The 16,484-nt window shown below is 41.2% G+C and overlaps 1 protein-coding gene across 1 annotated transcript in view; it reads right to left on the bottom strand.

The window, feature by feature from the left end:
- Positions 1-13,653: 13,653 nt before the first annotated feature.
- kcnj3a (potassium inwardly rectifying channel subfamily J member 3a) overlaps positions 13,654-16,484 on the bottom strand; it is a 46,824-nt gene continuing 43,993 nt past the window's right edge. Inside the window, exon 4 of the transcript XR_002837511.2 lies at positions 13,654-13,763. The gene's annotated coding sequence lies outside the window, so the exon portion shown is untranslated. The remainder of the gene's footprint in view (positions 13,764-16,484) is intronic.

The raw sequence follows: 16,484 nt of genomic DNA, 5'->3' as shown, positions 1-16,484 counted from the left end.
CTGGTTGCTCATATCCCCAAGGCCTTCTTCCGAATATTTCAGTGCCTTTTTCCTTTTGCTCACCTTTTGGTGCCCATTTCCATATTCCCATACCGCAGAAAACAACAATACCCCATACCCAATATCCCTCCATCTGTGGTTCTCCTCCCCATATCACGATAAAGGTGACAGATACCACCATATATGTTATTTGGAAAGACAGCCTGCTAACCTATAAAAAGATGCTTGCTCAGTTTAGGCTGATGTTGGTCTCCAGTCCAGCGGATGGTAGCACTTGCGATGCATCTTCTCCTAATGCTGCTTCTAGACGTACTCATCATTGTCAGTCATTTGCTCTTGTTACACTGAGCAGAGATGCCACAGAGATCTTACATCTTGCCTGTTTATGATACGGCTAACGAAGGAGACTCTGCATGTGACTGCAGACACCATGGTGAGTCTTTCAGTTTCAGAGACCAAATACAGCAAATACCGCAACATTTCAATCTGGATTTTTGACAGCAGTCAGAGTAATTAACAATTTACTTCTCGCTTCAGGTTTTGATAATGCGTATGGGGTTCCTCAGGACTCATTAAAGGGCCCAATGGTGTTCTCCTAGCATATACCGCCCCCTGGGGAAATTATTCACAGCAATGGTGTTAATTACCATTGTCATGATGATGACACCAAGCTTCATGCAACTGTGTGAAACCAATCAACTCTCCCAAGTGTCAGCAGCCATCCTGCCTGCAGTTCAGACTAGGCAATCCATCTGAAGCTAAGCAGGTTTGGGCCTGGCCAGTACTTGGATGGGAGACCAAATAGTAGAGCTGGGTTGTTGCTGGAAGAGGAGTTAGTGTGGCCTGGGTGGTGGTCTTGTGGTCTGGGTGAATCCCAGTGCAGTGATGGGAACAATGTGCTATAAAAATTGTGCCATCTCTCAAAAGAGATGTAAAATCAAGGTCCTGACTTTCACAGGTCATGTAAGATCCCTTGGCAATTTCTGAAAGTGAAGGGGTGGTGCCCTGCTGTCCTGGCTAAAGTTGCTCACTGTGGTGATACTAAACCTGGCCTCCCAATCATTCCCTATATCTAATTGGGGAATTCTCTCCTGCTATGTAGTCAGTGTATTGAAGGCCAGAATGGCTACTGTCAGGTTGTCCAGGTGAGTGCTACATAGTGGTTAATGTCTCTCCCCATTGGTTCTGTAAAGTGCTATTTAAATGTAACCTTCATTCATTCAAACAACACTGAAGAATAGACAACACAACTTGCCAATAGAAGATGGAGAAAGTCAGGAATGTCTATTTCCCTGTTTGGCCAGCAGGTGTTGCTGGCCATCTCATTGTTTTCTGTGTTTTATCGCTTTCACGGTTCCTAGTGTGTTCCCCTGCTCCTTGGGGCACCATGCGGCTGAGCTGGTGGCTGCAAACTATGAACAGTGCTTTCATGCCATTGTGAGTTGTAGTTCAACTTTCTTGGACATTTTGAGTTTTGTTTTTCCCCCTGGTTATTATGTCCTTGTATTACAAGTATAGGGTCTTTATTTTTGTGTCTTTGTTTCTGCTAATCCCTGCCTTTGTCAGGTTTTGTATTAATGTCTTGTTTCACATGTATTCCTAGTGTTTCAGTCCTTAGTGTTTGTTAATTACCCTCATCTGTTCCTGAAGCTCCAAGCCACTTGTGTGTATTTATTAATGGCCCACACCTGTTCCTCGTTATGCCCTTGTTATCAGTGCATTTAAGTGTATTTAAGTGCCATTCCTTGCTCTGTGTCTCAGTTGATAATTGTGTTTGTTTCCCAAATGTGTATGTGCTGCAATGTGTCTGTTACATCACTAAATCTATGTGGCACACCAAAAATTATAAAGGAAACAAAAATTTTGTAAGCCAGTGTAATTAAAGGCACTGTGTGGAAGGTGGCCCCTGAAGACAGGGCTGGTGTGTATGTGCTCTCCTGCATCTCTTTCATTCCCCTGTCATTGATTTATAGGTCCGTATAACCTATTTATCAACAGTCCACTCAGGTCCATCTGTATTGATCATTGCTCAGACCTCAGCAGCTGGCCTCTGTCAGTGTTTGGAGAATGAATACAAATGGTGACATATTTCCTGTTAGTCACACAGCCATTTTGCAATGGTCCCCTGCCTTCTACAGCTGGATCACATGACCAAGATTTTTCATGCACCATCAAGATTCAAGATTGTTTTATTGTCAATACAACAATATACACAGTATACAGTGTATTGAAATGTCATTCCACGAAAGGTCCCCCATGGTGTATTATAAAGATAAAAAGTTTGGCGCTGGTTTTTCTGGTCACATTTTTAAAAAAATAAACTCTACTCTCTGGTGCCTTCTCCAAATAACCTTGCTAAGCTAAGTGAAACTTTAACAAGTCAACTGAATTTGCACTGAAAAAGCACGTGGTCTGACCAAATTTTAGTGTGGGCTTTGTCTAGCCACTAGTATCCACCATTCACACCAGGATCCCTCGACCTCTTCTCTCTGTCCTCCTCTGCCTTTACTTGTCCTTTTCCTTATGCATAGGTTAATTCTCTTGAAATAATGAGCAAGTAATTGGTGACAGTATATGCTAACGCTATTCTGCCTCTGATGTAATTGAATTACAGACAGGTGGGTGGTCTGTAATTGACTGGTCACTGCATCCCTCTATTAATATTGAATGGTGTTTATCCTGGGACAGAATGGTGAAGCAGGTAAGCAGCACATACCTATGGCTCCAGGCTCCTGGGTTTGAGGCTCCCCTGGTCTGCATGGGATTTCCTTGCCCAATATACAGACATGGGATCTGGGCTGTCTGGCCTCTCTGAGCTGCCTCTGAGAGTGTCCCCACAACGTGATAAAACCTGTTACTCTTTACCTTGTGGGGACATCTTTCCAGTTCCCACAAGGGTAACCTCAGTTCTACAAAATCTGTGAATGCAATCAAACAACTAAAATAGCCAAAAGTCTTGTATTTCTTTTGATTGCTTATGGTTAGGTTTAGGGCTGGGTAGGGGTTAAGGTCGTCATGTTGGGATTAGAGTTTTCCCCATAGAAATGAATGAATGGTCCCCAAAATGATATGAATACATGGACTGTTAGTATAGATGTCTGTCTGTGTTTGTGTGTGTGTGTGTGTGTGTGTGTGTGTGTGTGTGTGTGTGTGTATGTAAGAGATGTGCCAACTAGTCTGACCTTTCAGACTTATATGTCTAACACCAGGAGTTTCACCAGTTTAATAACTAAAGGACCACTGGATCTAATCTCACCAGAAATTTCACCAAGAGTCTAATCACAATGCTTGACATTTCATTGTTTGGTATTCATTGCCAAATAATTAAACAATACAAATCAAACATACAATGAGGAGGCAAAACCTTATTCCTAATATGCTGCTGGTCCTCTGTGTGCTGCCAACACAGCTGTGACCCGCAGAGACATGGATTCAGCGAGACCTCTGAAGGCGTCCCGTGGTATCTGGCACCAAGATGCCAGCAACCGATCCTTTAAGCTCCCTAAGTTGCGAGATGGAGCCGCTGAGGATCTGACTCACTGTTCATATCACAGTGATTCTCGACAGGATTCAGATCTGCAGAATTTGGCAGGCTGGGTAACACCTTGACCACTTCTTCCGCAAGCCACTGTTGAACAGTTTGTGCAGTGTGACAGGGTGTGTTATGCTGGTGATAGATGCCACTGCCATACCACTGAATACCGGGTAATACTTTACTTGAGGGGCCACAAATAATATAGTATTATGCTATTATGATGCTATTACTTATGTGTTAATGAACCACAAACTAAGACTTGTTACATGCTGATCTCATTAATGAACTGACACATCTTTTATCTTAAGCAGTTACTATATTTGTTACTATATCTGTTAATTCTGTAAGCCATTGTGAACTACTAAGGAACTACTGAAAGAACATGTGATGAATAATACTGATCATGTTTGTTTATTAATGAATCATGATGCATCTTTAATTTCAACTAGTTACTATATTTGTTCATGATCTGTACTTCAGTAGTAACTGAGGTATTACTAAGTATTTGTAGCCCCTGAAGTAATGTGTTACAGAATACTGTTGCCATGAACTGCAACGATGTTGTGATAAGTGTCACGCATAACAATCCCCTCCACGACATCAATTACCTGAGCCAAGGTTTCCCAGCAGAACATTGCAGAGAGCATCACACTCCCTCAGCCGGCTCCACCTTCTTCCTGCAGTGCATCCTGGTGCCATCTGCTCCCCAGGGAGATGTCGCACGCGTGCCTGATCATTCACGTGAGGTAAAAGAAAATGGGACTAATTGGATCGGACAACCTTCTGCCACTGGTCCCAACCCAATGATTGTGTGTCCATTGCAGGTGCTTTTGCAGATGGAGAGGGGTAAGCATGGGCACCCTAACCGCTCCGTGGCTATGCAGCCCCATACGCAGCAGAGTGTAATGCACTGTGTCCTCTGACACAGTCATTTCACACGCAGATCTTGTTTTTTATTCTCTCTCTCCTTTTTTTTAATCCCCAACCGCCACCCCCCTCTTTGGAGGACAATGTTATTTTTAATTAGCTGAAGACCAGATTAATACATTAAATGAAGCCACTCCAAATCAGCCCACCCCCAATTATGATGTAACGCTACATAGATGGACAAATAAGTCATGGCAGGGAAGACGCACGACATAACTTTGTAAGACCGTGCAGATTGATGTAGACAGACAGGACAAGACAAAACAAAGCCATACACTCACTGGGGTAGGTAGGGATCTTCTGTGAAGTTGTCAGAGTTATGAGATGCAGCAATTAGGGTATGATTGCATTAAGGAGCTGTAGAGTCTGTGTGTGTGTGTGAATTTATGTGTGTCGTTCAGTGGATTTAGTTTACAGGCAAGTCCAGCGTGATGGTAAATGAGCCCCAAACTTTTTTAAGTATGGGGTTTGATGCTATAGGGTAATAGATTCCATGGATATACATTCTTTGAGTAGGTTTGACCATTGTGAGATATTTAATATTTGTCTGGTTCCCCAGTTTTCTTCACCAGTTTTCCTGGAGATAGCTGAGGCGACCAGTATGGGTTCTGCATCTTCGATTGGTGGGGTTATGTCTGAGAGATCTCCAAGTAGACAGATGGAAGGAGATAGTGGAATGCTGCAGCTAAGTATAGTGGAGATTCTGTTAGGGATTTCTTTCCAGAAACTTAGAACTCGTGGGCAGAGCCAAAGGGAGTGGAAATAGGCATCTGAGGTGCGCAGTGCACACTGTGAACATGTTTCCGTTTCTAGAAAGCCCATTTTATACATATTGTGCTGGGTAATGTATGCTCTGTGAATGATTTGATATTGAATTAGCTGCAGGTTAGTGTTTTCAGTCATAGAGAAGGTGTTCTTGCATATCTGGGTCCAGAATTCTGCGTTTGTTGTAGATGATAGGTCCTTTTTCAAGTTGAGAGAAATTTCTTTGTGTCAGCTATTTTTTTATTTCTTCTACAAGTGGAAATGGTAATAAACTGTGATTTAGTATATTGATTTTAGATTTAAGAACAGAGTTTAATTGGAGGTACTGGAATTTGTTGTGGGCTGAGTTGGGATCATTGTAAAAAGGTAATTTTTGGTAATAAGATTTTACATTTGTTATTCTACTAATTAATGAGAAAGGTAAGTTTATCCATCGGTTTAAATCGTCTTCATTTTCTTTTTTTATTAATCAGGTGAAGTTGAAGTGGAATAACTCATCAAGTTATTCCATCAGCATCAAGTACAGGTGCCTGTACTTGATGTTGCCAGTGGAAATGGGGACAGGTGAGTTTTGAGCTGTATCATTCCAGTACTCACCATGTACTGTATGAGTAGCATTGTGGAGTTTGTCCAATTTATGGAGTAGTCAGAGACTTTGGAGAATGAGTTAATACGCTTGATGACTTCTTGAAAGGATCTTGCAAATCGAGAAGCACATCACCTGTGTAGGGCTTGATCTTTTGGTTGGTCCTCTGAGAATATTGTTTTTAGCGTTTTGCAGTGGCAAGAGGTTCAATGAACAGGACAGAAAGTGATGAGGAGAGTGGATATCCTTGCCTGGTTGCCCTTTGCAGTGTGAACCTCTGTGATGTTAGTAACCACTGTGGCCATTGGTGAACTGGATAATATTCTTACCCAATGTAGAAACAACTCTCCGAAACCAAATTTAAGAAGTGTTTCATGCAGGAATGTCCAATTTACTCTATCAAATGGCTTTTCTGAATCTAGGGATATGATTATTGTTTCCAATTTGTTTTGTTTTGAGACATTAAATTAAATAATCTGTGCATATTATTTGATGAATGTCTACCTATGATGAATCTGGTTTGAGCTGAATGTATTAATGATGGGTTTACTGTTTCAAGTCGGGTGGCGCGTGCTTTACTAATAATTTTGCGATCTGTGTTGATGAGTAATAGTGGGGGGCAAAGGGTTAGGTCTTTGTTGGGTTTTATTTGTACTGTGATGACGGGTGTTTTCATGTGCTGAGGGATTTTGGAATTGTGCTGGATGTCAAGTACCATTCTGAAAAACAGGGACGACATTGTACTCCAGTAATGTTTGTAGAACTTGGCAGGAAAGCCATCAGGTCCTGAATGCTTATTATTTGGCATTTTATTGAGTTCGATATGGAGTTCCTTAGCTGTTAGTGGTTTGTCTAATTCATCTATTTGGTCCTTAATAAGTTGGGGTAAATATATGGTATTTAGGAAGGAGGAGATGTCTGATTGGCTTGGCTGTTTATCAGGGGGTGTATAATTTTGTGTAAAATTCCCAAAATACATTGTTTATTTCATGCGCAGTATTAAAATTTACCAGACGGGACAGACTCTGCTGTCCCTGCAGATCACCAAGCCTTGGGTGCCTGAAAGTCAGTCACCGGTTCATGTATTTCCCAACTCTGACCGCTGTCAGTAGGTACACAACACCTCTGACTGTGAGCTCCCCACAAGGCTTGCCGTTTTGGGGATGCTTCAACCCGGGTGTCAAGCCATGACCGTTTGCCCCTTGTCAGAGCCACTCAGATCTTTACACTAACCCTTTTCTCCTGCATCCAACTCATCGCCTATGAAAAGCAGCTATTTGATTGGCATTTAATATATGCCAGACTCGTGATGAAAACAGTTGTTCAGAGATAATCACCATTGTTTGGATCATCTGTGGGTGGTCATAATGTTTTGGTTCTTCAGTACATGTGCAGTATTGCATCCCTCCATCATCCAATGGCTTATCCTGGTGAGAGTCACATGGATGTACAATATTAAGTCTGACAAATACAGTGTGAAACAGTAAAGCCTTTAACTTAGCATTTATTAGGAAATATTTGTGAAGCTATGTAAATAGTAGTTGTTAAGGGTGCGTGCCAGTTAAAAATACATCTTAAATTGGGCTGGGGAACCCTGTACTATGAAGCCCATAGTAACTCCCACTGTTTGTGAGTAATACTGTATATTGTCCCTAAAGTGCTTAAGTGCTGAGTCAGACCCGAGCATCTGGCGGAACCTGACATATCAAGGTTCCCAGATTGATTCGGATTGTTCTCGATCCCTGCTTAAATTTTAACTACTTGCTGTTTATTCCGTTATATATTGACTTTGTGATTTGTCAGCCGAGAAAAGCAAACAGAAAATGCAAAGACTAAAATGTGAAAATAGCAGGAATAATTTTGTTTAATATTAATTAAACTTTTTAAAATTACACCACCTTGCTTTTCTGTGAATTTCTTTTAACATTCCTGCTTTTTTCTTGCCAACAGCAGAGGGCGATAGAGGCTATGATTCTATGTTAGCATTTCTTTGGGCGCTTTGCTGAGCTTAATCACAAATAGAATCAATATTAACAGGCACAGAATCATAAGATATTTTGAGCAGTATTTTGTTTTCCACAACTCTTCAAAATACTATTGTGGCAACACCCTTTTTGTGGGTGACACAGGTAAACATATTGTACCTAGTAACAAGTTACTAACAAAATTCAAGCATTATAGGCAGTAATTTTCAGTTTAGTCAAATAATTAATCACCACTATTGATTGTCTATAAGAGGGGCTGCTGGTTTGTCATGTATGCTGGTTTTTGCTGCAAATCCATAATTAGATTAGTAAGATTACGCTGCTTGGCTGAAGAGTCCTCACACCTGGGTTTGAACAGTAAACCTAGAGGTTATCCCAGAAACCTGCACACACACTGGCCCTTTGAGCATAAGATTGGCCACCCCTGGTTTACAATATCTAAGCAAGCTTCTGCATCAGTGTAAGAATGAAAACCATCACAGCTTAAGATTTGTAATGCAGGGCTGCCTACTCTCACACATCTGGCGTGACACTCACACTTTTCAGACTCTCATGCAAGAAATCTTATGGCAAATAAATATTATTCCATTACAAACGTAAAAATACCTAAAAGCGTTGGGGTAGTTTGCAAACCCCACAGACTATTTTCAAGGTAACAAAACTGTTACATACATGTAAATGCATGTGCATGTGTGTGCAGACTCTGCAATTGAAAATCTCACTCCAGCCAGCTGACCAATGTTGGTAACCCTGGTATTGTTTAAATGTGAAAGATAACGTGAAGATACATAGTAGCTATGAAAGTTTCATATAAACAGAAACTTTCATATGAACAGAAACTTTCATATGAACAGAAACTTTCATATGGAAAGAAGTTTGAGTTCTGTATTTGATTTACTTTAAATCTATGATACTATAATAGGTGTGACAAAATTCAGTCAGTGCCCACAATTATGACAACACTGTCTAGAGTGGCGTCTAAAGAAGTCTTTGATTGTTCTTGTTTCAAAGCATCTCCTCTGCCTCCATCGCTTGGGGCCAATCTTCCGACCCCCAGAAGCTGTTGCATTTTAATTTCAAGTCGATGCACAATGCTAATAGGTTTATGTTCTTTATCATTGCTCAGGAAGCACGCCTGGGAGACGGACTTATCGCCCTCGTTGTAGCTTCGATCCTCTGAGGCCTGGATACAGCAGGAGAACCTGTGAGATAACCTCGGGCAGTTCCCTTGGGTGCCATTATCGGAGAACTTTGAGCCTTTGTTAAGCAGACAACAGCTTTCTAAAGACAGAGCCCGGGCAGTTTTAATTGGTCTGTAGAGTAGGGGAGGAAAGAGGTCAAGATGGCCACATGGAACAGGACAGGGAGAGCCAGGCCTGAAGTGGAGACGTGACAGAATAATTACAAGGCTCTTCTGGTGTGTTGTGATATTGCACGCAACACAGATTTGTTCTCTAAATGGATCTGTGACATAGCACCACTGTGGGGCTAATTGGTGAAAGACATCTGAAACGGATGGAAGGGTTAAGGCGGCAGACCTTCCAGGTAATTAACCTTATAGGTCCTGCTGCCCCCTCATGAACCCAAGTTAAAGGTCTACCTTGAGTGAAGACCTCGGCATCCCATCCTGTTAGTGGCAAGCTGAAAAGCAACTTGTGTTTAAAACTTGTGACCGGAATGAAGGTCTCTCTGGAGATCAGGACCAATGGAAAGCAATTGTTTGGAGATTTGTTGGTGGCTACCATAACAATGTTTCAACCAAGGAAGATGTTAAATCATACAACGATAATTAGGTTCTAATTTGGATATATGAGTGAAAACAATCTTTTATGATTTTGCCAAGATGGATTGCTCCAGAGCAAATTTGCGATTTAAATAAGATGTTTTCGCTGTTATCATATGGTCAACATAAACTATAGCGGATGATCAAAAAAGTATCTTTGAGAATTATTAATAAATACAGAAAATCTGTTCCCCGAGGTAGACTGATTTCTGGGTATGTTCTTCCTGAGTTGTTACTTGAGACAAATTCATTTATGAAATGTTGTAATCTGTTGGTTTTTTTGGCAAATCTAGCAGAAATACAGAGCCAACAGCTCCTAACTGAGTTTTTATGCTTAATGGCAATCAGCATGAATAACTTTTCAGTTGTGATCCAGACTGCAGATGATAATAGGTACCATATGTCTCTAGACAGGCCTCCATTACTGTTACCAGTAGTACTGACACAGGTCTTCCATTGGCTGTATGATAAAAAATTTGAAAAGCACTGCTTCTGCCCGTGGATAACTTCTACGTATCTCCATCACCCAAGACAGATGCCTTTAGCACTGTAAAGAGTGCAAAATGTGTTTCATTGAGTCTAACTCCATTGCCTGTCTCCAAATAACCCTGCACACCCCTCACTAATATAAAATGCACCCCCACTCCCCAACCCATAATACTCTTCATGCCAAAATTCCAAACTAGAGCACAGAATGTTCTAGATTCTGTTTAAATAACAAATGGTTTCTTGTGCGATATCCTCTGATGCATTTGGTCAAAATCACACCTAAATCAATGTTAGTATCATGTTGCACATTAACAATCATGGTGACTAATATAAATATTGAATGTCACTGAAATAATTCCACTGAAGGATCAGTGCATGGAATGAGCTTCTCTGCAGCTCTTTGAGATAAATTACCATCATATTTCCTGCGAGATTCAAAGTTACAGACCTAGGTCTAAAGAATGCTAACTCCAAATATTTTCAATGGAAAATAACAAAGAAAAACACATGTACTGTATTGAAATAAAAGAATTAGAATAAACTGTGTATTCTACTTGGCAACCCTGTAATGGATGGATAGATTTAAGTAATCTCTAAATATCTTAATTTTATTGCAGTTTATCACCCAACAAATGATTTCATCCTAAGCAAGCATGGTTTGACCCTAAACGTACCAGTGATTATGTTTCCATTTCCTGAATTTAATATAGCCGGAAAGAGGTTTTGCAGTATATTTCTTTGATTGTAGTTTTCTTCAGGAAAATAAGATCTGTTAAGTACAATAAAAAATAATGTCGATCAGTATAAATGCAGTCGCCACGCAGGTTAAGAACGCTTTCAGCCATTCTGGGCTCATAGTTCTGTTCTAGTCGCTGTGAAGCGACGGCTTTCTCCTTGACTCACCAGCCAGTGGTGTTTCCTAGCAACGGCTCGCAAATGCACTGTACTTCCACATATCATGGACTCCCCTAATAATCTGCACTGCTATTTCCATGTTGGTTTCCCTACAGGATTCATGATGCAGCTAAAGTCAGTCATTTCTTTACGATGCACCCATCAATATTTCAGCATTGAGTTAATAAGCTCAATTCAAGGACGTTCCTAACCTCCATGCTTTAACGAAGATCTTTTTAATAAGGAAACTTGATTGCATATGCATAAAATATAGAAAAAAACATCTAAAAATTAAAAAGGGCTTATAATATGAAAAATAAAAGGGGAAATTATAGGAAAGTGTTTGTTGAGGGGGATTGTAATTATGTGGGTTTCTATTCAGTAATGTAATACAGAAAAAGATTAAAAATAACAATATTTTAAGCTCAGAGGTGTTATGTGTTTGACCTTGATAATCACATTATTCACAGAAAGCCCTGGGGGGGGGAGGGGGTGTTAATAAGTATGTCAAACCAAGGTATGTCGACTTTCCTGCCCCCCCCCCCCCCCCCCCATTGTTGATGTGACAGTTGCACTCAGAGTGTGAGCAAAACTTGGTCTGCAACTACAACTCTCAGGCAACTAACCAGCAAAGGCTCATAACCAGCAAAGGCTCATAACCAGGAAAGGCTCATAACCAGCAAAGGCTCATAACCAGGAAAGGCTGGTTATGAGCTCATAACCAGCTTGTATGAGTGAGTAGAGTAAATGGAATTATATAGTTGATGTTACCAGGGTTTCATAGAAAATAAAAGATACAGTGGAACAGTGGCTGGAGAAACACTGGCGATAAGAGAATACCAGTGTGTTAATTGTTTTGAGTCCAGCTGTTCCACTGGAGAACATGCGGGCAAGTATGTTTATGCTGGAAAAGCCTCAGAATCGTCACATCTGGCCATGCAGGCAAGGCTGTGGCCCCCAACCTTTTTGGATGTGGAACAGAGAAAGAGGGAGGGATGAACATCTGGCAAAGGAAAGAAAGGAGGGAGGAGGAGGTGTGATACCAGAATAAACCTCACTGCATGCAGGTTCTTTAAAAACATCCCACCAAAACCCAAAATTGAAAAGCTCCAGTACGAACCTGTTTATGCACTAACCACTATTTATTCTTTCCTTGTACTATTTGCACTAAGTCACTGTTGTCAATGCTAATAGCAGTGTATTGTTTTTATTTTTATTTTATAATTTACCTGCCCCAGTATTTATTGTTCGGTGTTTATTGTTCAACTGTCCTTTGTTTTAGCTATCTGACGCCTGACTCGATTCGACTAGGATGAATCAAACTTCAACAGGAAACAGGCAGAGAAGAAGCAACTTTCTTTGTGGTTTGTTTGACACTTCCTAGGGGTGCCACACTGCAGCCTGACCGCCCTGTCATTGTCTCGCGTCTGGCCCGTCCATTTCACAGCACACTCCCGCCCATTAGGTTTTCCATTGCACCTTCTGGGAGCACATCATGGGGGGGGGGGGGGGAGAGGCAAGACAGCATCTGCTGTGTTAGGTTTATACAGAAACACGACAATGATGCTTCGCAACAAAGACAGATCAGCTATTAGTGGTCCACCCCTGAGATGTAAGAAAATGTTTCCTGCCTAAAGGTACTTCAATTTACACAAGATCTCTGTGGCCGTTCGCACTGCTAATGACACATTTTCACTAATGGGCTCAAGGTGTGTTTTTACCACAGAGGCGCACTGGTTTTTATGAAACCGAGAGACACCAGGTATGTGCCCCCGACAGGCAGTGAGGAAGATCTAAGGGGCATTGCCACAGGTATGTGCCCCCGACAGGCAGTGAGGAAGCCTTAAGGGGCATTGCCACAGGTATGTGCCCCTAACAGGCAGTGAGGAAGATCTGAGGGGCATTGCCACAGGTATGTGCCCCCGACAGGCAGTGAGGAAGCCCTAAGGGGCATTGCCATGTTGGTCACTGCACATTTACTTCCAGCAGGATTTTGCTTGTAGTTTGCTGTGCATCAGGCTTCTCTCCCTGTATCGTCTGTTTATTAGCGGGTTTTTACTCCGTGATTATTGTATATATTACTGGGAATCTCATCTAGGATGCCCCGTGATCTGTGCATCCTGGGATAGACTTCAAACCCCACGTGACCTGAGGCTGGATAAGCGGTTATGGAAAATGGATGTTGGCTGGGTGGTTGTATATCTGCCGTCATTCCACAAATCCCTTATGCATGGTGTGCGCGTTTTGAAATATTTAATCTTGTTCGTCCTTCTTTACAGCAAGGACATTTTCATAGATGATTAAAAAAAATATCTATGCTTGTAGATTACTGGTGCTTGCTTGTACTATCAGGCTATACACAAGCAGGAATGGGGTAGTTTTTCAGGTTTCCAAAAACTGCATATGAAAGTAGACAGTAACATTCATAGGTTTCATACTTCAAATAAAATAAAATTGTCAGTTTAATCTAATTCATGCATTACTTTCACCAAGCCATTTTTCGAACAATCACTGCATAAGGAATTGTCTATTTTATTTACGTTTGTTATGTAAATAGATAGGGTGGCGGCTTGAATCCCACCTCCTCTATCTATGTGGAATTTCTGTGCTCTCACAGGTTTGCTCTGGGTCCTCTGATTCGCTCCCACAGTCCAAAGACATGCATTTAGTTGAAATGAACTGACCAATAGCGTGTGAGTGTATGCCCAGCAATGGATCCCATCCAGGGTGTCCCCTGCCTTGTGCTCTATGCAGTCTGGGATAGGCTCCAGGCCCCCACATAATCCTGTACTAGGCAATCTGTTAGAAGATGGACGAATATAATAGATATGTATATTATTATTCATAGTCAGAGCTGCATGATGGCTGAGTGCATAGCAACACTTTCTGGGTTGGAACTTGCATCTCTAATACCCCATGTGTACCAACGTGGAACTGATTGTCTCTACTGAGCACCTTTTGATGGACAGGTGTGTTCCAGGGCCCCGAAACTACCTGGGTTGGTCACCAGGCTCTCTGGGAAGTATTGTCTACATTCAAGTAAAAAAAAACATTTGCACATTTAACAAATATAACCTGCAGTGAACTGTAAAGTGGTCCCACTCCGCCATATAAGCATAAAAAGACATTTACAGTACCGATATGAGAATAAACAGTTACTGTATACTGAAAGTCATACTGAAAAATAAATAGTTATACTGGAAGCAAAAATAAAAAGCAGAAGATATAATGCAGAATAAATAAGTAGGTCAGAGATGTGCAACACATGCAATGCACATAGATAGGATGGGATCTGAATTAAAGTGTTATTTTTAAATCTCTATATGACCCACACACGGTGTATTTGTGACTGTAACCAAAAAATTACACAGCATAAACTAACAGATAGTAGGTGATACTATTTTGTTTTTTGTTTTTTTTTTTAAAAAACTTGAAAATAGCCGGATGTAACACAAAGAATGAATTGCCATTCTGTGAAAACTGGGCTGCCCCACCAGTGGAAGGTTTTCATCCCATAATTGTGTGTTGAAGTAGTTGAGGGAGTTCTGAGAGGATTCTGGAGTTTCTGGTTGTTGTTTTTTTCCATTATCAGGGGCTGTGATCACTACCGAAGTCAGACGTTACTTTGGCTGTGGAGGCGACAACAGCAAAGCAGCCCAGTGGGTTTTCTCTTTTCCCAAGGAGGACGCCAGAGGGAATCCAATTACTTTGCAGAAGAAAATGTCCCGGCAAACTCTTCCTCTACTGATCTTTGCTTACTGGCTGAAAAGTGCCATAAGATGATAAGACCACTTTTAATTGGCACAGATTGTTAACCGCCTTTACCCCCCCCCCCCCCCCCCCCATCATTTACCTTTCACCTCAAGGAGTGCATTATCTTTTTTATCCTTTAAGGATGACCCATTCTGTTGTTACTGAAATTACCTTAGGTCTGGAGAATTTTTCAGTACAGATAATTGAAGATTATCAACAGGGCAAACTTTCCTTGCCTCGGGGACATTAATAAGATGTTATGCTGAATCATAATCAAAGTCACAGTGTTTGAGAGTGCATCTGGACTGGGATTTTCAGCTGTAGGTGACTGACAGTCACCTCCATTTACATTTACATGTATTCATTTGGCATATTTATTTGTGAATCAGTGCAGAGAAGTAGAGCACCAAGTGCATTAAACAGCAGCCTAGGGTCATCAAATTAAACACTTAAGCAGATCCTGCCTAGAAATGAATCATTTAGGCTTTTATTGAGTCCAGGGCAATGTGCTTTAATTTCTGCTGCACACCACATTCTCTCTCAGCGCAGCCACCCCCATCTCCCTCACAGAACAGCTAGCATTTCATTTCGGCAGCTTTTCCGCTTCGTTTTTGCCGGTTTCAAGGTCGCCGTGGCCACAGGATCTGCTCGACGCACAAGCCTGCATGCTCACTCCAGACTACATCCGCTTCCATCTCGACATTCCCGACCCACTTTTACTCAGTCGGATCAGTCATATTAGAGCAGTCACATTCTGCACAGAATGCAGCACCCCCCACAGAAGTGCTATTAGCCCCCATGAATGGATCATTAACTTTGCACTAATAAGATCTAAACAGCAAATAGGAAACAGATACAAAATTCAGTTTTTTTCCATAATAAATGACAACAGAAGTTCTTTTTAATAATTGTATTTACTATGTTTTTTTGATCAAAATGTAAATAATTAGTAGTATATACTTTTTCTACAGATGCTACCTTTAAATTTAAACTTAACCTTTGCTGGTGTACTTTAGCAAAGTTACCCCAAGGGCTAATGTATACCAGGCCCCTAGTACCCCACCAGAATTTCCTGTGAAACAATATCATAAGTAACCATAAATTATGCCAGTGCTTTCAAGCAAAAATTCAGCCGTCTTAATGAGATGAATAAACTCCATCCTGTATCGGCTTTGCGATGTGGTCGAGTGTCACCTGACGGCCTTAAAGTCGAGCCGTATATATGGCACACCTCAGAGACCTCGTCTGGAAAATAATGAGGGCGCCTGCATAGATGTGCGCTCTGGAGTAGAGCTGCAACTCTCCTCCGTAGGCCTCGGCTGCCGCACCCTCGACTGAATCCATGCCAAGCGTGTGAGAGTCGTGTGGGGCCGCGATTAGAGGTGCAGTGGCATGAATTAACTGCGACCATAATGCTGTCTTAAGATATGAGCAGTTCATGTATTCCCAAATGTCTTTGTCACTAACAATTATCAATAAAATGGTTTCAATTAACAAATTAACAAGGCTTCAAAAAGCATTATTCCATGAAAGTACTCGGATTGCAGTTTCATGAGAGAATATTAAGTTAAATAAAGCAATAAGTTGTATTTTAGAGATATACAAACATTTGTGCCTGACAGCTAGCAAATAGCATCAGCTAAATTGCATATATTACAGTGCAACAATACAGTTACAATTACAATCAATTGATGTATATTTTCCACATTATAATTCTGATGTCAACATTTTTTTGTGGAAAGGGTACTATGTAAAAATAAGATTATT

This window comes from Paramormyrops kingsleyae, chromosome 1 (genome assembly GCF_048594095.1).
Source record: "Paramormyrops kingsleyae isolate MSU_618 chromosome 1, PKINGS_0.4, whole genome shotgun sequence".
Lineage (NCBI taxonomy): Eukaryota > Metazoa > Chordata > Actinopteri > Osteoglossiformes > Mormyridae > Paramormyrops > Paramormyrops kingsleyae.
This window is presented reverse-complemented; position numbering and strand designations above follow the sequence as displayed.